The sequence below is a fragment of the Hyla sarda genome, chromosome 7 (genome assembly GCF_029499605.1).
Source record: "Hyla sarda isolate aHylSar1 chromosome 7, aHylSar1.hap1, whole genome shotgun sequence".
NCBI lineage: Eukaryota > Metazoa > Chordata > Amphibia > Anura > Hylidae > Hyla > Hyla sarda.
The window spans coordinates 82,802,174-82,825,098 of NC_079195.1; the positions used below are offsets into that span (position 1 = coordinate 82,802,174).

The 22,925-nt window shown below is 44.4% G+C and overlaps 1 long non-coding RNA gene across 2 annotated transcripts in view; it reads right to left on the reverse strand.

Annotated features, from left to right (window-relative positions):
- Positions 1-22,493, reverse strand: part of LOC130281896 (uncharacterized) — a 29,271-nt gene extending 6,778 nt beyond the window's left edge. Inside the window, exons 1-2 of one of the 2 annotated variants that reach the window (XR_008846156.1) lie at positions 22,358-22,493; positions 14,455-14,603 (exon numbers count right to left, since the gene is read on the reverse strand). This is a non-coding gene — a long non-coding RNA (uncharacterized LOC130281896). Of the gene's footprint in view, positions 1-14,454; positions 14,604-20,578; positions 20,701-22,357 lie in introns of those variants that run through there. The other variant, XR_008846157.1, reaches the window with a different exon arrangement.
- Positions 22,494-22,925: the final 432 nt, after the last annotated feature.

The following is a 22,925-nucleotide window of genomic DNA, read 5'->3' on the forward strand; positions in this document are numbered from 1 at the left end:
CAGCCAGGATTTCCACCCACCAATGCCAGATGCATCAGAGTAGATTGACCATGGTGCTACACCAACACTTACAAATATGAATAATGCCAAACAGATTTAAGGCACTGCTCCCCAGTTACAAACATTCCAGCCACCTTCATCACCTGGTACTAGTATTGCCACCCACAACACCACTCTGTCACCGGGTCACTTTCAGGACTCCTGATGCTGCTGCTGCTGCCACCTCCTGGCTGTTTCATTCAGCCACTATATGGTCTCCTTATGCTTCGGCCACCTCCAGGCTGTACCATTCAGACACTATATGGGCTCCATATGCTTTCCCCACCTCCAGGCTGTGTCATTCAGTCAATATATTGTTTTCTGATGCTGCTGGGACTGTCTTGGATATTAACTACAATTTTTTTATGGTAGCATTAGCAAACATACATGCTCAATAGAGATTTCAACATTGATCTTTTAATGTTAAAGGTTGCGAAGCCCTCTTATGTATGCTTCCTGCGGCCTGATCCAGGCTGTGTGTTTCAGGAACTACTTGGCTTACTGATGCTGCTGGGCCTGTTACAAATTTTTCTTGATGTTTGCACTAGCTAATAGTGTTGGGCACGAATATTCGCATTTCAAATTTTTATTTCGCTATATATATTCAAAATTGTGAATATTCTCTTTTTTTTCCGCATATGCGCATTTGCGCATATTCGCATATGTGAATATTCGCATGTGCACATATTCTCATGTGCGCATATTTGCATATGTGAATATTCCCATAGTCCTTCTTTTCACTTGTGGGCCAATTAGAATGATGCAAATACACTTGTCAGAAGTTATCAACAACATCCCTAGCAACCAATAGTAAAGTTGCCCACCCCCTCACTGTTTTCTTCCTCGAATACTCGAATATGCAAATATAATGAATACGTGAAATTTGCGAATATAGTATGAATATTCATCAATATATTTGCAAAATATTGCAAATTCGAATATGGGCAATGCCGCTCATCACTACTAGCTAACATACATCTTCTATACAGATTTCAATATTCACCTTTTCATGTTAGGGGTTATTAGGCCCCTTGTGTACTTCTACTGCTGCCTGATTCAGGCTGTGTGTTTCAGCAACTATATGGTTTAATGATGCTGCTGGGCCTGTGCCTAAGCACTAGCTAACATACATCTTCTATACAGATTTCAACATTAACATTTTAATGTTAGGGGTTGTGAAGCCCTCTTGTAAACTTGCTGATGCCTGCTCCAGGCTGTGTGTTTCAGGAACTACTGTGCTCAGTGATGCTGCTGGGCTTGGGCCTTAAATTCTTTGATGATAGCACGAGGTAACATACCTCTTCAATAGAGATTTCAACATTGATCTTTCAATCTTAGGGGTTATGAAACCCTCTGGTGTACTGCTAATGCCTGCTCCTGACTGTGTTTCAGGAACTTCTTGGCTTATTGATGCTGCTGGGCTTGGGCCTTAAATTTTTGGATGTTAACACTAGCTTACATAAATGCTTCATTGAGATTTCAACATTGTTCTTTCAATGTAAGGGGTTCTGAAACCCTCTTGTGTACTGCTGATGCCTGCTCCTGACTGTGTGTTTCAGGAACTACTTGGCTTACTGATGCTGCTGGACTTGGGCCTTCAATTTTTGGATGTTAGCACTAGCTTACATACATGCATCATTGAAATTTCAATGATTATCTTTCAATCTTAGGGGTTATGAAACCCTCTTGTTTACTCCTGCTGCTGACTGCTCCTGTCTGTGTCATTCAGCAACTACATGGTTTAGTGATGTTGCTGGGTTTGGGCCTTACATTTTTCGACGGTAGCACTAGCTAACATGCATCTTCAATAGAGATTTCAACATTCACCTTTTAATGTTAAGGGTTGTGTACTCATGCTGCTGCCTTCTCTTGTATGTGTCATATAGCAACTACATGGTTTAGTGATTTTGCTGAGCCTAGGACATTACCTATATATGTTTATGGTAGCACTAGGTACCATACATCTTCAATTGCAATTTCAAAATTCATCTTTTATTAGAGATTGTGAGGCCCTATTGTCTCCTCGTCTGTGTTCTTCAGCTACCATATGGTCTCCTCATGCTGCCAACACCTCCACACTGTGTCATTCAGCCACTATATGGTCTCCTCATGCTGCCAACACCTCCACGCTGTGTCATTCAGCCACTATATGGTCTCCTCATGCTGCCAACACCTCCACGCTGTGTCATTCAGCCACTACATGGTCTCCTCATGCTGCCAACACCTCCATGCTATGTCATTCAGCCACTATATGGTTTCTCATGCTTCAGCCTCATCCAAGCTGTGTCATCCAGCCACTATATGGTCTCCTCATGCTGTCAACACCTCCACACTGTGTCATTCAGCCACTATATGGTCTCCTCACGCTGCCAATACCTCCTCGCTGTGTCATTGAGCAACTATATGGTCTCCTCAGGCTTCAGCCTCATCCAAGCTGTGTCATCCAGCCGCTATATGGTCTCCTCATGCTGCCGCCACCTCCACACTGTGTCAAGCAGCCACTATATGGTGTCCTCATGCTGCCAACACCTCCACGCTGTGTCATTCAGCCACTATATGGTCTCCTCAGGCTTCAGCCTCATCCAAGCTGTGTCATTCAGCCACTATATGGTCTCCTCATGCTGCCAACACCGCCACGCTGTGTCAAGCAGCCACTATATGGTCTCCTCATGCTTCAGCATCATCCAAGCTGTGTCATTCAGCCACTATATGGTCTCCTCATGCTGCAAACACATCCATGCTGTATCATTCATCCACTATATGGTCTCCTCATGCTGCTAACACCTCCATGCTGTGTCATTCAGCCACTACATGGTCTCCTCATGCTGCCAACACCTCCATGCTATGTCATTCAGCCACTATATGGTTTCTCATGCTTCAGCCTCATCCAAGCTGTGTCATCCAGCCACTATATGGTCTCCTCATGCTGTCAACACCTCCACACTGTGTCATTCAGCCACTATATGGTCTCCTCATGCTGCAAACACATCCATGCTGTATCATTCATCCACTATATGGTCTCCTCATGCTGCTAACACCTCCATGCTGTGTCATTCAGCCACTATATGATCTCCTCATGCTGCCAACACCTCCACGCTGTGTCTTTCAACCACTATATGGTCTCCTCATGCGTCTCCTCATTGTTACGTTATGCGCTCCAGCCACACATGCTGGCCATGAGCGCATGGTCCCCTTACCTTCTGCTGCCGGCGGGTCCCCTTACCTTCTGCGCCCACATGCGAGCCCCAGTCCATCACTCTCCAGGTGTTTCTCCTGCCTCTCTGCTCCGGCACGCGTGTCTCCGTCCCCTAGGGTGCGCGCTTTAAGATTTAAAGGGCCAGTACGCTCATTAGTGTAATCCAACTGTGGCTCATTTATAATTTCCTCCACCCTCCTCAGTTCCCTGCCAGATCTGTGTTGCCTTGTGCCTTTGAGAAAGCGTTCCACAGTATTGCCTTGCCGTGTATCAGATCTCTTGCTCTTGTGACTTGACCTTGCTCCTCTGCTGCCTGCCTACTGAACTCCTGCTTTGCTTTGACTATGCTACTGTGCCACCTGCCCTGACTTTCTGCTATCCAGACTACGAGCTGCCTTATCCTTCCTGTGCCTCGGATCTCTTCAGCCACCTGTGTGGTTGAGCCGTGCCAGGGGTAGCGACCTGGGTGTCGCCTGTCGCAGCAAGTCCATCCCGCTTTGCTGTGGGCTCTGTTGATAACTAGCAGCACCTTAGACTCCGCTCCCTGGTATGGTCCAAGTCATCTGACACACAGGTACAGCAGATCCACATCCACCGGAGTTCTTCAGAAACGTGGGTGTTACACTCATGCTGCCAACACCTCCACGCTGTGTCTTTCAGCCACTGTATGGTCTCCTTATGCTGCCAAAACCTCCAAGTTGTGTCATTCAGCCACTGTATGGTCTCCTCATGCTTCCAAAACCTCCACGCTGTGTCATTCAGCCTTTTTATGGTCTCCTCATGCTTCAGCCTAATCCAAGCTGTGTCATTCAGCCATTATATGGTCTCCTCATGCTGCCAACACCTCCACGCTGTGTCATTTAGCCACTATATGGTCTCCTCATGCTGCCAAAACCTCCACGCTGCATCATTCAGCCACTATATGGTCTCCTCATACTGATGCCACCTCGAGGCTCTGTTATTGTGCGGCAGTGATTCTAAAAGCAATGCCAGTAATCTGCAAGTTACTCTGAATAACAGTATTATTTCACTACCCCAGCACACTCCATATGCGTCTTAGAACAAAGCAAAGTGTTCTACACCCCCTATTGAGGCTCTCTGTAGGCCAGAAATAGCCGTTATTAATATATATTCACAGCAAATAAATTCCGATCGAAAAAAAAAAATCAAAAAATTGGGCGAATCCGCCAAATCAATTTTTTTTTACATTTCGCTCATCTCTAGTCGTGATGTTATTGTTCTGAGATATGACCATGACAACAACTGCTCCGTTAATTACCCCTGCAGGTGATTCACATATGATCGATATACAACCGCCTATGTGCCTTGGTGTTGTCATTCTAAAAATGTTTCAGTAACAGCAACTGTGCAACGTATCCCCCTGCAAACATGGTAGGTATGGTGGGAATACCACCACCTATGTGTCGTCATGTTATTGAGCTGAAGACGTGACCAAAACAATAACTGCTCAGTGAATTCCCCTGCAACCATGTCACATGTGATCTTTACACAACCGCCTATGTGTGAGGATGTTTTAGCTCTGAAAATGTGTCAGTAACAACCACTATGCAATGGGTACCCCTGCAGACGTGACAGGTATAATGGGTATACCACCGCCTATGTGTCGTGCAGTTGACGCTCTGAAGACGTGTCAGTAACAACAACTGCACAATGCATCCTCCTGCAGAGGTGTCAAGTATGAAGGATCACCATCACCTATGTGTCATGATGTTGTTGCCCTAAATATGCGTCAGTACCAATGACTATGCAAAGTATCCCCCTGCAGATGTGGCAGGTACGAAGGATACCCCACCTATGTGTCGAAATATTTTTGCTCTGAAAACGTGTCAGTAAACAACTGCGGCGCGCTGCATCCCCCTGCAGATGTGGCAGGTACGAAGGGAATACAACCGCCTATGAGACGTGATGATGTTGTTCTGAAAAACGTAACAAACAACTATGTGATGTATCCCCCTGCAGACGTGGCATGTATACTTAGTATACAACCTTCTATGTGTTGTGATGTTGTCACTCTGAAACATGTCAGTAGCAACGACTATGCAATGTATCCCTGTGCAGTCGTGGCAGATATGAAGGGTATACGCCACCTATGTGTCATGACGCTGTTGCTCTGCAATGTGAGAGAAAAGAACCATTGTGTCGACCGATTCCCTGCAGAAGTGGCAGGTATGCTGGGAAAACAACATCATACTATGAGCGTATAAACTGTATAATGCCTTGGGTGTCTGAAGCCAAACACAAGCGCATGTGCAGCATAACAACCACGAGTACACGCATCGCATGAAACCTATGAGTGTATGAAGAACAGGAGCATATGAACAGTGTAAATACCCTGATCGCAAGATCGTAAGACCACTATTAATGTGAACAGCACGAATGCCACGAGAACTTGACCAGTAACTGTTAAGAATGTGTGAACAGTATAGATGCTATGAGCATATGAACAATATTGTATGACGAATGAATGTCGTGAAGATATGATCTGTATAATTGCCACGAGCATAAGGGCATTATAAATGCCACGAGGGTATGGACAGTGAAACGCCATGAATGTATGACAGTAAAAATTACTATAAGGCTATGAGACGTGTATCATGAGCACAATAATCGTGTACACACTAAAATTGCCTGAACGATATAACTGCCATATGCGTATGAATAGATCAACGGCCCAATCATGTAATAACAAGTACTATGAGCTTGTGGACAATATGAATGTCGTGGGCTAATGAACAGTATAACTGCCATAAACATGTAGCTACCAGGAGCATATGAAAAGTATAAATGCAGTGAGCTTAAAATGGTATGACCACAACAAGCATACCAGAAACGCGGCCCCAAGCGAATTAATAGTATAAATGCCATTAGCATGTGAAAGTGTACATACCCTAAACCTGTGAACAGTATAGATATTGAGAGCGTACGGACAATATGGTTGCTATGGAGTATGGCCGTATTCTTGCCCTGAGCGTGTGCCCAATATGAACAAGCGTGTGAACAGTACAAATGCCCAGAGCGCATGACAGTATGACTCAATAAGTCTGAGAACAGTATGACTGTCCAGAGTGTATGCACAAAGAAGCCCTATTGTATCCAAACGTATCCTCCAATCCTACAAACGTATGCCCTGTATTACTATAATGTATCTACCAAGGTAAAAAAAACCACTGTAAATACTACATGAAATGAAATTAACGCATTGAAAATGCTATCATGAAAACACGCCTTATGACTTCTATAATAGTTATGCACATGTAGATAAACCCTATGAATAACAAAATGTACTGTAATTAACAAAGCAATACTGTATTTGCCGCTTGTAATATTGTAACCGTGTCGACCATATGTAATGCTATGAACATATGAAACTGAATACATACCTAGAACCGTACCCTCTACATATAACGCTGTGCGCCTGTACTGTACACAACACTATGCCTGCATACCCGCTGCACAAGTCATTACAAGTACAGTAACCCCCCGACCTACGATGGCCCCGACATATGATAAAATCGACATACGATGGCCTCTCAGAGGCCATCGCATGTCGATGTCAGCATCGACATACAATGCTTTTATATGTCGGGGCCATCGCATTAACTGCTATCCGACAGCGCAAAATGCTTAAGCTGCTGTCGGATAGCAGTTTAAGCATCCCTGGCAGGTTCGCTTACCTATTCCCGCTGCTCCGGGTCCACTTCGCGATCCTCCGGTGTCTTGCGCATCTTCAGGGTCCGGGCCTCGCTTTCCGGCGTCGTTATTACGTCATTACGCACGCCGCGCTGGCGCAGCAGCGTAATAACGTCACCAGAAAGCGAGGCCCGGACCCTGCAGAAGATGCGGAAGAAGTCGGAGGATCACGAAGAAGACACCGGAGCAGCGGGACAGCATCGGGAGCCCCTGGGACAGCATCGGGAGCGGTGAGGACCTGGTCCGGAGCGACGGGGACAGGTGAGTACAGCTTCCTATACTTTACATTGCACGGATCCCTCAACATACGATGGATTCGACAAACGATGGGTCGTTTGGAACGAATTACCATCGTATGTTGAGGGACCACTGTATATGTACCGTACAGAAGCCTTGCCAGAACACTTTGCACATAAAGGGGAAAAGAATGTATTGTAAAACCTCATAACCATACGCACTCTATATGATATTCCGAGTGTATGAACCGTTTAAGATAATGTTTTTTTATTAAACACCGCCAGAAGCACCCTTATACAATTAAAACATTTAATTCTCCTGTATAAAAAAAATATAAAAATGTATTATACATAACATGGTACAGTGATAATGATTCTACCTAGCTAACTATAAGCCATGCAAAACCCCTAGTTGCTAGTACTGCAGTTAGCCGCTCCGGCACACTGAAACTACACCGGGAGCCCGACAGAGACCGCCCGCCGTTACACGAGGGTGAGTAGCAAGCTATCGGTAAGCGTACCGCAGTGGCCACGTACAACCCACCAAATACAGCCAGATAGGCTTATCACATATATGGTAAGGCCTGCGCAGCTGGCCTGTAATTGTGGGAGGAGCGGGATGACCATAAAACCCACGGCTCTCCCCCCTTCAATGACGCTGTGGGTTCTTCGCTTGAGGGTTTGTCACGTGATGTCGGCAGGAGGTGGAGTCACGTTCCCACCGGTCAGCTGACTGCACGAGTCAGCTGACTGGAAGGTCGCTTCAGCCGGCATGGTGGTGGTAAGTGGCCGTGGCTGACCGGGGGTAACGCTGGCTGTTCCCGGACTCCGGAGGTGAGCTAGAGTTCAGGGAAACCCTTGGTCAGCCCGGCCCCAGGTTATTGTATTACATATCGGCATTCGGCTGTATATGATTACTTACGGCTTGCTGCGCATGTATATGATTACTTTGTTATGCGAACAGCCTCCTGCACGTGCATATCATTACCGCACTATGTGAACGGCTTGCTGCACATGTATATGATTACTTTGTTATGCGAACAGCCTCCTGCACGTGCATATCATTACCGCACTATGTGAACGGCTTGCTGCGCATGTATATGATTACTTTATTATGTGAACAGCCTCCTGCACGTGCATATCATTACCGCACTATGTGAACGGCTTGCTGCGCATGTATATGATTACTTTGTTATGTGAACAGCCTCCTGCACGTGCATATCATTACCGCACTATGTGAACGGCTTGCTGCGCATGTATACGATTACTTTGTTATGTGAACAGCCTCCTGCACGTGCATATCATTACCGCGCTATGTGAACGGCTTGCTGCGCATGTATATGATTACTGCATTGTGTGATCAGTCTCCTGCACATGCATATCATTACCGCACTATGTGTTAGGCTTCTTGCACATGTATATCATTACCGCACTGTGTGAACAGTCTCCTGCACATGCTTATCATTACCGCACTATGTGTTAGGCCTCTTGCACATGCATATCATTACCGCACTATGTGTTAGGCCTCTTGCACATGCATATCATTACCGCACTGTGTGATAGGCTTCTTGCACATGCATATCATTACCGCACTGTGTGAACAGTCTCCTGCACATGCTTATCATTACCGCACTATGTGTTAGGCCTCTTGCACATGTATATGATTGCTGCACTGTGTGAACAGTCTCCTGCATATTTTATCATTTCTGCACTATGTGAACAGTCTCCTGCACATGTATATCATTACCGCGCTATGTGTTAGGCCTCTTGCACATGTATATGATTACCGCACTGTGTGAACAGCCTCCTGCACATATATATCATTATCACATTTTGTAGTTCTGTGCCGCTGGGAGGATCTATATGTGTCTCCGGTATACTGAGACACGCACACCTTTACACTCAATCGGACTCACCGCTCCGCCCCACCCTGTGGGCTTATGCTTCACCCCCACAGCTGCCAATCTGGTCAGTGTAAGGCACGCTACATCAACAGCTGCGCTCACTTCCAACCTTTGTCTCTTAACTAACTTCCTCACAGTTTTCTTTTCATTTATTTTATATTTATACTTCTGTGTTTCCGGGCGGCGTGCCTCCAGCTGTTGTGGAGCTACGATTCTCACTTATAGGAATCATGCCGTAGGGTTCATGCTGTACACATCCTGGTACCCATGCACGTTGGTAGGATTCATGCCGGTAACATTTATACGCCACACACGCTTATAGGGTTCATTCGTTCTCTATGCGCTTGTAGTTTTATACCGTACACACGCTTTTAGGGTCATACTGTACACCCCCTTTGTAAGGTTTATACTGCACACACGCCTGTAAGTTTCATACAGTACACACTTGTAGAGTTTATGCCGTTTACTTGCCTACAGGTTTCATACTGTACACTCGCTTGTAGGATTGTATCGTACATTCACCCTTAGGATTCATGCTGTACGCTTGCTTGTAGCATTCATACTGCACTCACGCTTGAGCATATTTGTGGGGTGCATGCTTGTAGCATTTACTCTATACACACGCTTGTACATACTTGTAGCATTATGCTGCGTACACACTTATAAGATTCATGCCGTACACAGTGCACACTGGTAGGATATCCTGTACACACGCTTGTTGGATTCTTACTTTACACGCGTTAGGATTATGCAGTACATTCGCCGGTAGCATTTATACGGTTCACTTGCTCGCATAATTCATAAAGTTCATGCGGTGCATACCAATGTAGCATCCATACTGTACACTTGCTCGTAGGTTTACGTGGTATACATGCTTGTACTCGCTTGCAGGGTTCATACTACACACGCTCTTGTAGGAGTCATGTTGTACACACTCATAGGAATCATACTTTGTACACGCTCATACGAGTCACACTGTACGCACGTTTATAGTATTACATGGCCCACACTCGTAGGATTACTACTGAATATGCACTCATAAGGATTGTGCTGCACACCCGCTCGCAGGACTTGTATCACGCGTGTTTGTAGGGTTATGTTACTCGGGTGCACGCGGGAATCAGGCTGCGTGTGCACTCGTGGCATGTGTTCTGTACATGCACTTGCGCTATTTGTGAAGTTCGTTCGCCCGCAGTTTTGTGCAGCGCACATGCTCATACAGCACATGGGGTGTGGCCCCGTACGCAGGTATGTGGTCATAATAGTTACTACTTGCCGGCATATTCTCTGCCATCGGTCGTGGTTAGCTTCAGGCGTTCACTGGTGGTCTATACGCGTATATGGTTGGCCCGAGTATAGGTTCATCAAGTTGGTGGTACAGCCATGCATAGCGGTTCACGACAGTTTCACACGTAGTCGTTCTGCACGCATCTTTATATAGGCAGGGTGATACATAGCAGTTGTCGCTGCTGACACATATTCAGAACGACAATTACACGACGCACAGGCGGGGCTTACCCAGTAAACCGTTGCAGACGGGGTATGTTTCATTATCGTTGGTACTGACATGCCTTCTGAACGACACTGACATTACGCATAGGTGGTATTTACCTGTTAAGCCTGTCATGTTACAGAAAGGGTACGTCGCATAATTGTTATGACTGACACGCCTTCAGAACAGCAATAACACCACACATAGGTGATGTATACCCATCATGCCTGCCACGCCTGCAGGGGTACGTTGCACGGTTGTTACTGACACGCCGTCAGAACAGCAATAACGCCACACATAGGTGATGTATACCCATCATGCCTGCCACGCCTGCAGGGGGTACGTTGCACGGTTGTTACTGACACGCCTTCAGAACAGCAATAACGCCACACATAGGTGATAAGATTTGTTTTATTATCCAAGTAATCACCTCATGAACCTGACACGTCTTCAGGTTGTGTTTACTTGTGTTGTCGGTGCACCTCTTTTACGATATTGTCACGTTCTCAAAAAACGGAATTCACGATGTTTTGGGTTGTCATGGTACTCGTATAAACTTTCGCACTTACCACTGGGCACACACTTATCTAGACTCAGTTACGCATACAATTCTCGTCCGACACGTCTTCGGATACTTTCCCTCTCTCCTGGTTTAAAGAGTTATTTATTGTTGTCCAAGTAATCACCTCATGAACCTGACACGCTTTCAGGTTGTGATTGCTTGCGTTGTCGATGCGCTCCTTTCTCTGTGTAGTCATTTCCCAAAAATGTACTCCATGGTGTTCTAGGTTGATATGGTACTCGTATAACGTTTTGCACTTGTCACCGGGCGCATACTCGTCTAGACCCGGTTACGTATACGATTCTCGTCCGACACGTCTTCGGATACTTTCCCTCTGTTCTGGTTTAAAGTGTCGTACATTGTTCTCCAAGTAATCACCTCATGAACCTGACACGCTTTCAGGTTGTGATTGCTTGCGTTGTCGATGCGCCCCTTTCTCTGTGTAATTATGTCCCAAAAATGTACTTCATGGTGTTCTAGGTTGATATGGTACTCGTATAACGTTTCGCACTTGTCACCGGGCGCATACTCGTCTAGACCCGGTTACGCATACGATTCTCGTCCGACACGTCTTCGGATACTTTCCCTCTGTTCTGGTTTAAAGTGTCGTACATTGTTCTCCATGTAATCACCTCATGAACCTGACACGCTTTCAGGTTGTGATTGCTTGCGTTGTCGATGTGCTCCTTTCTCTGTGTAGTCATGTCCCAAAAATGTACTTCATGGTGTTCTAGGTTGATATGATACTCGTATAACGTTTCGCACTTGTCTCCGGGCGCATACTCGTCTAGGCCCGGTTACGCATACGATTCTCGTCTGACACGTCTTCGGATACTTTCCCTCTGTCCTGGTTTAAAGAGTTGATTATTGTTGTCCAAGTAATCACCTCATGAACCTGACACGCTTTCAGGTTGTGATTGCTTGCGTTGTCGATGCGCTCCTTTCTCTGTGTAGTCATGTCCAAAAATGTACTTCATGGTGTTCTAGGTTGATATGGTACTCGTATAGCGTTTCGCACTTGTCACCGGGCGCATACTCGTCTAGGCCCGGTCACGCATACGATTCTCATCCGACACGTCTTCAGATACTTTCCCTCTGTCCTGGTTTAAAGAGTTGTTTATTGTTGTCCAAGTAATCACCTCATGAACCTGACACGTTTTCAGGTTGTGATTGCTTGCGTTGTCGGTGCATTCCTTTCTCTGTGTAGTCTCGTTCCTAAAGATGCTCTTCAGGGTGTTCTAGGTTGTTAAGGTACTTGTATAACGTTTCGCACTTGTCACCGGGCACATACTTGTCTAGGTCCAGTCACGTATACAATTCTCATCCGGCACGTCTTCGGATACTCTCTCTCTGTCCTGGTGTTAGACGGTCAGCTATAGATAAATGAGCTTGGCTAGACGGTTAGTTTGGCTGTCCCTACTACATACATTTACTTTCACATGTGCTCACATTGAAGGAGTCCAGAATATTGCAGCAGATGCCTTATCTAGGAACAACCTGTCACATTTCTTTCAGGTGATGCCAGAAGCCGATTCCATAGGGGCGCAAGTTCCCCCGTTCCATTCACTAGTCATGAACTGAACCAGCACCTTGGGATAGCCAAACGTTTGGTCAGTGATTCCTTGTCCGCAAATACGCGAAAAATTTATGGTACGGCGTGGAACTCATTTTCCAAATTCAGATCCAAGCACGCCGAGGGCGACAAGATTTCAGTTCCCTTCCTGTTAGCATATGTCGGGTTTTGCCATACCACACTGCATTTATCCCACAATACTATTAAGAGTTATCTAGCCGGTATCCAACACCATTTATCCTTGACCAATACCCGTAGTTACTCTATACTCTCTTCTCGCTTGGTGAAGTCCGCTCTGAAGGGCATCCTTGAGAAGGAAGTCCCTCGCAGCCCAGTCAGACAACCAATCACAGGCAACATGTTCAGGCAGTTGTCCGACTTGTTAGACTCCACACCATTGGGTACTCGTGATAGCCTCACATTAATAGCGGCCATGTATCTTGCCTATTATGGGTTTCTCAGACCGGGTGAGTGTACTGCTCGGACCATTAACGCGCCCTTTCCTAAGGTCAGTCAGCTGTCACATGTCTCTGATCATTTCGAGCTGTCCCTCAGTCAGACCAAGACCTCGTCTCCGGGTCAAACTGTGATTGTCCGGTTTTCCCCACCGTGCACAAATGGTGTCCTGTCACAGTCCTCCGTGAATTGTTGAATGCCTGTGTTAACCTATCAGCTGACGACCCTTTACTCCATTTCAGATCCAACCCGCTAACTACTTCTCAATTCATCAAACATTTACCCATTTCGGTCAGGTCGCTGGGAGGAGTCCCGACTTCATTATCCGGTCACTCCTTCCGTGTTGGCGCAGCTACAGCCACTTCTAAGCACGGGGTCCCAACCCACGTAATCATGAAATTAGGATGTTGGAAATGCAGATGCTACATGCAGTATATCCCTAACCCTCGCAAAGAAATGGCTAGCGCATTCCAGTCTCTTGTGTTGTATTCTGCAATAAACAAATGTTTGTTTAAATCCGGGTTTTGCCCTCTTTTCCAGGCATATTCTTTACGCCGCAGTTATGGCACACTTCAGACTGCTTAGTTGAGGTTGATAGGTTATTGGTTACAGTTGGTTGTTAGGTTAGTACTAGGGTTGTACGCATATCAGTCATGTAGCAACGACCACAAATGGTAAGGCCTGCGCAGCTGGACTGTAATTGTGGGAGGAGCGGGATGACCATAAAACCCACGGCTCTCCCCCCTTCAATGACGCTGTGGGTTCTTCGCTCCCACCCACCCCCCCTTCTTTTCATTTCATCACACTTACCACAGGGTATGCCCTCTTTTCCAGGCATATTCTTTACGCCGCAGTTATGGCACACTTCAGACTGCTTAGTTGAGGTTGAAAGGTTATTGGTTACAGTTGGTTGTTAGGTTAGTACTAGGGTTGTACGCATATCAGTCATGTAGCAACGACCACAAATATTTATTTATTTTTCAATTTAAATGTCATAAATACATACAGCAAACTAGCATACCATCTTTGAACAGTGTTATCGGCGCTCTGCTGCTCCATCATGGATCTCATACATGGAGCATCAGATCACTGATCTGATGAAAATGGTGATGTTTGGCATTAGACATGGGTCCTTGTAGCTGATATCTACTGTGATCACCCAGCTATGACGTGGGGTCAGCTTTTGAGCCAACGTCATAGTCGGGGAGTGGGACCAGTGTGTACAGATCTTACACAACATGAAGAGGATAATGAAAATGCATAAAAAGATAATAAGGATACTTACAAGGTTTTTGTGTTGGAAGCAAGAAGCTCAATTCTTGTTCGTACGGAATTTTGGGCTTATTTGATGGTGAGGACCCACTGGCTTCATAATTTTTATGTGCCTTCATAAAATAATCACGGGTTGATTTCCTCTGGTCTTCAGTTCTTTCACTGCGTTAGATAATTAAAAAAAAATAAAAAAAATTTGTTAAAAAAAAAAACACATTGGAAATAAATACTATTTACGGCATGCCCTGACAGTGAAAATTGGTAGGTTCACGCATCAGTGTTTGCCTCATGCTGTTGCATGACCTTTTGTGCATGCTGATAGATGATGCTATGCAACAGCAGGAGGTACAGCCTTACCTCTTGCTGTTGTTCTACTATGTCCCCTGCCACTGGGCCAGAGGCCACAATCCCTCCGCTGCCATTGTGATTTCAGCAGGCATCTGATTCCGCTTCTCCGCCTGGTATGATGCGGGAACCGTAAAACCACAGGGCCTAACTGTGTGTCCTGAGTCCTTAACGCAGTAGTCCAGCTTTGAAAAAACTATCTTGGATAGGGGATAAATTTGAGATTGTGGGGGATCTGACCGCCTAGGCCCTCCGTGATCTCCGGTACGTGGCCCAGGCTCTCTGGCTAGAGAGCGTGTGTCGACCACCGAATGAAGCAGCGGCCAACACCCACCTTCAATACCGTGCTAGGGCTGAGCAAGAGATTGCTGAAGGCAGCGATTCGGCTCTCCCATAGCGCTTTATTGAGGGGGCGTGTCGGCCACCGCTTCGTTCAGTGGTCGACACGTGCTCTCTAGCCAGAGAGCCAGGGCCATGAAAGGAAGATCAAAGGGGGTCTCAGCATTCGACCCCCGAACAATCTCAAAATTATCTTCTATCCTTAAGATAGGGGTTCATTTTTTAAAGGTGGATTAATGCTTTAACCCCTTAAGGACGGACCCATTTTTTACCTTAAAGAGGTACTCCAGTGGAAAACTTTTTTTTTTCTTCAACTGGTGCCAGAAAGTTAAACAGATTTGTAAATTACTTCTATTAAAAAAATCTAAATACTTCCACTACTTATTAGCTGCTGAATACTACTTTTTCTTTTTGGAACACAGAGCTCTCTGCTGACATCACAAGCACAATGCTCTCTGCTGACATCTCTGCCCCACTTTAAGAACTGTCCAGAGTAGGAGAAAATCCCCATAGCAAACATATGCTGCTCTGGACAGTTCCTAAAATGGACAGAGATATCAGCAGAGAGCACTGTGCTTGTGATGTCAGCAAAGAGCTCTGTGTTCCAAAAAGAAAAAGTAGTATTCAGCAGCTAATAAGTACTGGAAGGATTAAGATTTTTTTAATAGAAGTAATTTATAAATCTGTTTTACTTTCTGCTACCAGTTGATTTAAAAAAGGAAAAAAAAAGTTTACCGGAGTACCCCTTTAACCCCTTAAGGACTCAGGGTTTTTCCATTTTTGCACTTTCGTTTTTTCCTCCTTACCTTTTAAAAATCATGACACTTTCAATTTTCCACCTAAAAATCCATATTATGGCTTATTTTTTGCGTCGCCAATTCAAATTTGCAGTGACATTAGTCATTTTACCCAAAAATGCACGGTGAAGCGGAAAAAAAAATCATTGTGCGACAAAATCGAAAAAAAAACACCATTTTGTAACTTTTGGGGGCTTCCGTTTCTACGCAGTGCATATTTCGGTAAAAATTACACCTTATCATTATTCTGTAGGTCCATACGGTTAAAATGATATCCTACTTATATAGGTTTGATTTTGTCGCACTTCTGGAAAAAACCATAACTACATGCAGGAAAATTTATACGTTTAAAAATGTCATCTTCTGACCCCTATAACTTTTTTATTTTTCCACATACAGGGAGGTATGAGGACTAATTTTTTGCGCCGTGATCTGAAGTTTTTATTGGTATGATTTTTGTTTTGATCGGACTTTTTGATCACTTTTTATTCATTTTTTTAATGGTATAAAAAGTGACCAAAATACGCTTTTTTGGACTTTGGAATATTTTGGCGCGTACGCCATTGACCGTGCGGTTTAATTAATGATATATTTTTATAGTTCGGACATTTACGCATGCGGCGATACCACATATGTTTATTTATTTATTTTTTTACACTGTTTTATTTTTTTTATGGGAAAAGGGGGGTGATTCAAACTTTTATTAGGGAAGGGGTTAAATGACCTTTATTAACACTTTTTTTAACTTTTTTTTTGCAGTGTTATAGGTCCCATAGGGACCTATGACACTGCACACACTGATCTCCTATGCTGATCACTGGCGTGTATTAACACGCCTGTGATCAGCATTATCGGCGCTTGACTGCTCCTGCCTGGATCTCAGGCACGGAGCAGTCATTCGTCGATCGGACACCGAGGAGGCAGGTAAGGGCCCTCCCGGTGTCCGATCAGCTGTTCGGGATGCCGCGATTTCACCGCGGCGGTCCCGAACAGCCCGACTGAGCAGCCGGGTCACTTTAAGTTTCACTTTAGAAGCGGCGGTCAGCTTTGACCGCCGCTTCTAAAGGGTTAATACCGCACATCGTCGCGATCGGCGATGTGTGGTATTAGCCGCGGGTCCCGGCCGTTGATGAGCGCCGGGACCGACGCGATATGATGCAGGATCGCGGCGCGATCCCGCTTCATATCGCGGGAGCCAGCGCAGGACGTAAATATACGTCCTGCGTCTTTAAGGGGTTAAGGACCACAGGTTTTTCAGTTTTTGCACTTTTGTTTTTTCCTCCTCACCTTTTAAAATCATAACCCTTAAAATTTTTCACCTAAAAATCCATATGATGGCTTATTTTTTGGATTTGCTGGAGATGGTACTTACTAAAAATTATTTTAGATTTGGAGAAGATTTCTTTTTACAGATACAGGGGACTTCGATGGGGTCCCCTGTCGCACCTAGTGTAGCTAATATTTTCATGTCCAGGTTCAAGGAGCGCCTCAACCCATCATTGCCCTTGAGCTCCCATGTGGAGACATGGATTTGTTATGTGGATGACGTGTTCCTCACCTTGATCGGCACATATGAAGAATTACAAGAATTTATTAGACAGTTAAATGAATGTCATTCTTTGATTGAGTTTACAGTTGAGGCACATCTCCAGCAAATCCATTATCTAGACGTGAAAGTGGTCAAAAATGGGACACGTTTGAATACCACCCTGTTTAAAAAAGAAGCAGATAGAAATAATTTATTACTACCTCAAAGCCAGCATGCTTCCCAGACATTTAAAGGGATACCACGGGGACAGTTTGTTAGGGCACGTTGCATCTGTAGTACAATAGAGGAGTATGTAACAAATAAAGAGATGCTTATAGAAAAATTCGTAGAACGTGGATATAATGAAAATTTAGTAAGAAAAGTGGGTGATGAAGTACAAGAAATCACAAGAGAGAAATTAAGGAAAAAGAAAAAAAAACAGGATAAGAAAGAAGGAAATGAAAATGTAGCATTTTTTTCTACGTACAATAGACATGTTCATTTAATTAAGAAAACTATAAATAAATACTGGGGTATACTCTGTGCAGACCCGAAGTTCGGGTCACTATTTAAGAGTTCCCCAGGATTTGTTTTAGGAAAGGTAAAGCGATTGCAAACTATTTGGTTAAAGCAGATATTAAAAATAAAAAAACACCAAAACAAATGTTTTTACAATCTAAAAAGAAAGAAACCTACATATGTTTAAATTGTCAAAACTGCAATATTATTATTAAATGTGATCAGATTAGTCATCCTCTGAAAGGGAACAAATATCCTGTGAATGGTTATTATAGTTGCAACTCTAAACAGGTAATTTATCTACTAAAATGTCCCTGTGGACGTATTTATGTCGGCCAAACAGCTAGAAGTGTGAAATTCCGGATTAATGAACATCGGTCTCTAATCCGAAAAATGATGAATGAAGGAATAGGGGAGGAACAGGTTAAAAAATGTGGAGAAACTGGGGTAGCCAAACACTTTGTAGAACATAGACATCAACTCAGTGAATTAAGATGGATGTTATTGAAGGGGGTAGAAGGTTCAACTGAAGCTGCTATTAAAATAAAACTGTTACAAAGAGAAGTCTTTTGGATAGAAACATTAAATTCATTATGGCCTCATGGGCTTAATGAAACCTGTAATTTTACGTTTTTTCTGTGATAAAATATCCAATATATATGCTGCGTTTTAAATTCATGGTTTTAATGTTATTTGTTAAGAAAATTTAACACTTACCTTCTCGTTATAGAGGTAACCTCTCGCGAGAATTGATGACTATGTAATTGGTGATGGGTGCACGGTAGGGATGCTTGAGAAAGGAGGTGTGGCCTCCGAAACGTCGGAAGTGTCTGGTGCTCATTGCGGCTTCTCCATCGTGAGAGGAAGGTGAACCTTATGGATTCTGGAAAGCCCGGAAAGGGTGAAGCATAAGCCGGAGACCATATGGACAGTCGCGCAGTTCAGTGAGCACTGTGGGTGAATATTGCTGTAATTTTGCTAAAAGTAACCTCTTGGTTAATATCACTAAAAATCAAATAATTTTAAATCGCATATCGTGTGCAGTGTCATTTGTTTCTATGTGTGAATATGGATTGAGCTTCCGTTTGAAAAGTCACATGATATACCCCAAGTGCATGTCTATGGTACCGCTATTTATGTTATGGCTTATTTTTTGTGCCACCAATTCTACTTTGCAGTGACATCAGTCATTTACCCAAAAATGTACGGCGAAACGGAAAAAAAAATCATTGTGCGACCTTTATTCTGTAGGTCCATACGGTAAAAAGGATACCCTACTTATATAGGTTTGATTTTGCTGTACTTCTGTAAAAAAAAATCATAACTACATGCAGAAAAATGTATACGTTAAAAATTGTCATCTTCTGACCCCTATAACTTTTTATTTTACCGCGTATGGGGCGGTATGAGGGCTAATTTTTTGCGCCTGAAGTTTTTAGCGGCACCATTTTTGTATTGATTGGATGTTTTGATCGCTTTTTATTCATTTTTTCATGATATAAAAAGTAACCAAAAATACATTATTTTGGAATTTGGAATTTTTTTGCGCGTACGCCATTGACTGTGCAGTTTAATTAATGATATATTTTTACAGTTCGGACATTTATGCATGTGGCGATACCACATATGTTTATATTTATTTTTATTTACATGGTGTTTTTTTTTTATGGGAAAAGAGGGTTGATTTGGACTTTTATTAGGGAAAGGGTTAAATGAAATTTATTAACTATTTTCTTTTTTACACTTTTTTTTGCAATGTTATAGCTCCCATAGGGGGCTTTAACACTGCACACACTGATCTTATACACTGTTCACTGCAAAGCCATAGCTTTGCATTGATCAGTGTTGTCGGTGGTCGATTGCTCAAGCCTGCATCTCAGGCTTGGAGTAATCAATCGCCGAAGGGACACGCTGGAGGAAGGTAAGAGGACCTCCGCTCGTGTCCCAGCTGATCGGGACACCGCATTTTCACTGCGGTGTTACCGATCAGACCCACTGAGCAGCAGGGAAGCTTTCACTTTCATTTTTAGACGCGGCATTAAACGTTGAACGCCGCGTCTAAAGGGTTATAAGCGCGCGGCACCGCGATCGCTGCCACGCACTATTAGCCCCAGGTCCCGGCTTCAGTTACATGCCGGGACCGACCCGATAGGACACGGGTTCACCGCGTGACCCCGCGTTATATTGCGGTAGCCGGCCAAGGACGTAAATATACGTCCTTGGTCGTTAAGGGGTTAATGACCAGGTTTTAAAAACTTAATAAATGTTTTTACATGTGTCTCTTTAAAATGGAAATAACTTTTTTTCTGAAGGGAGTGATTATGAGATTGTTTTTTCGTGACATATTGTACCGTATATACTCGAGTATAAGCCGAGTTTTTCAGCACGATTTTTCGGCTTATACTTGAGTGAACTCTCTGCCTGTCAATCCCTTCTCAGTGGTCTTCAACCTGCGGACCTCCAGATGTTGCAAAACTACAACTCCCAGCATGCCAATGGCTGTCCGGGCATGCTGGGAGTTGTAGATTTGAAACCTCTGGAGGTCCGCAAGTTGAAGACCACTGCGGCCTTCGTCATCATCCAGACACCCCCTTTAGTTTTCTACCCACCTCCCCTCGGTGGGAAGGAATGGTGAGCTGGTCCAGGCCATCTACTGTATGCTGCAGGGACCGTCCGGTGGGGAGGGTTAGTCGTTCCGGGCTGTACATTTTCACCCGGGCGGCCCTCTTTTCCACGCTCCAGGCCTGCCCGGGACTAGTGACATTGCCTTGACTACGACGCACAGGGACGCGCATGAACGTCCCTGTGCGTCATCGTCAAGGCAACGTCACTAGTCCGGGGCAGGCCCGGAGCGGGGAGAAGAGGGCCCCCCCCTGGGTGAAAATGGACAGCCCACTACAACTAACCCTCCCCACCGGACGGTCCCTGCAGCATAGATGGCCCGGACCAGCTCACCCTTCATTCCCATCGAGGGGAGGTGAGTAGAAAACTAAAGGGGGCGTCTGGATGATGACAAAGGCCGATGGCTGTCCGGGCATGCTGGGAGTTGTAGTTTTGCGACATCTGAAGGTCCGCAGGTTGAAGACCACTGATGAAGGGATTGACAGGCTGTGATGATGAAGGGGGGGGGATGATGACGGGGGTCTGGATGATGACAGGGGGGGGGCTTATAGTCGAGTCAATAACTTTTCCTGGGTTTTTTGGGGTGAAATTAGGGGCCTTGGCTTATATTCGGGTCAGCTTATACAATACTTTAAAGTGGTGCATATTTGTTGACAAATGCAGCTTTTTTTGTAAAAAAAATTAAATATATTGTGAAAAAAAGGAAAATTTCTGTTTTTTACTTTATATTTTAGGGTGTACACTGTGTGGTAAAAGTGATGTTATATTTATTCTGTGGGTCAGTACGATTACTGACCCATTTTAGATGTTGTTTTTCATTTTTGGAGCTAAATTATTTTTCTGACATTCAATTTCCAACAGCCCTAACTTTTTTATTTTTCGTCTGACACCATTAAGCAAGGGCTTATTTTTTGCGGGATGAGCTGTACTTTTCATTGGTATAATTTGTGTGGTATGTGCTACCTTTTGATATTTTTTATTCCTCTATTTGTACCTAAATTGGCAAATTTTGTGCTTATTTTTTGTTTTTTTTGTTTACTGCGTTCACCGGGCGGGATAATTAATATTTTTACAGTACATGTCATTACAGACATGGCAATACCTATTATGTATATGATTTTGTTTTTTGATCTTTTTTGGTGATAATAAGGGCTTTTATTGGGAAAGGGGAATTTATTTTTTATTTTTTTTACACTACATACTTTTTTATTTAATAACTTTACATTTTTTTTTTTTTACAGGTTATACCATGCTGCAATACATATGTACTGCAGCACAGTATGACCCGATCAGCTGCACACAGTACAGCCTGTGCGATCCAGCCTGTGGCTGGATCTCACAGGTTTCCATAGCAGGCAGACAGCAGGTCATGATCTGACCTCCTGCTGCCATAGCAACCAACGGCGACCCGCAATCTTATTGCAGCAACCACGTTGGTGAACAGGGGGAGCACGTTCCCGATGTCAACACCATAGATGCTTGATCAGGATTGATCACGGCATCTATGGAGTTAATGCTGCCGGTACCGGCGCGATTGCTGCCCCGTCAGCTGCGGCTGGACTCTGGCTGTGATTGATAGCCAGGTCCCGCTACTGCCCGCAGCAGTGCAGGAGATCGCTAGGACGAATGCATATGTCCCAGTGCGCGAACATGTCAGGTGCTGGGACGTATGCATGCGTCCTATAGTGGGAAGGGGTTAAGTACTTGTAAATGGGGGTGTGCGGATATGCCTTGCATTATAAAGTGTTTAAATCCAAATAACTTACAAACATCCTTTTTGGCCAGGTCACTCATTTCCTCATAGTTTGTGAATATGGTGTTTGCAACTTCTTCCCACACATCACGGATTGCTTGCCTTTTGCTGTGGTGTGCATCAGCTTGATTATACAAAAGTGGACGTGACTGTACCTAAAAAGATAAAAGATTTAAAAAAAAATTAACAAATGTAAAAATGTATTCATACTTATCTGTTGACCTGTACACCTGTACTCCACTTTTATGACATGGAATCAAGTTCTGGCACTGTGTCGTAGTGGGATAGTCCTGGCGCAAATCTACTGGCAATCTATCTTGCTATGTTGAGTGTTGTACTTTCACAACAACTGCAGGCACAATAGATTATAAACCAGATTTTTCCAACCAGCATGCCTCCAGAAGTTGAAAAACTACAACTCCCAGCATGCCTGGACAGCCGAAGGCTCCTACCCAGCTCTCCTAGACTCCTGAAAGGCCTATCAGACTGGACTCTGGCCTTTGTAGTACAGTGTTTCCCAACCAGCATGCCTCCAGCTGTTGAAAAACTACCAGCATGCCTGGACAGCCGAAGTCTCCTAG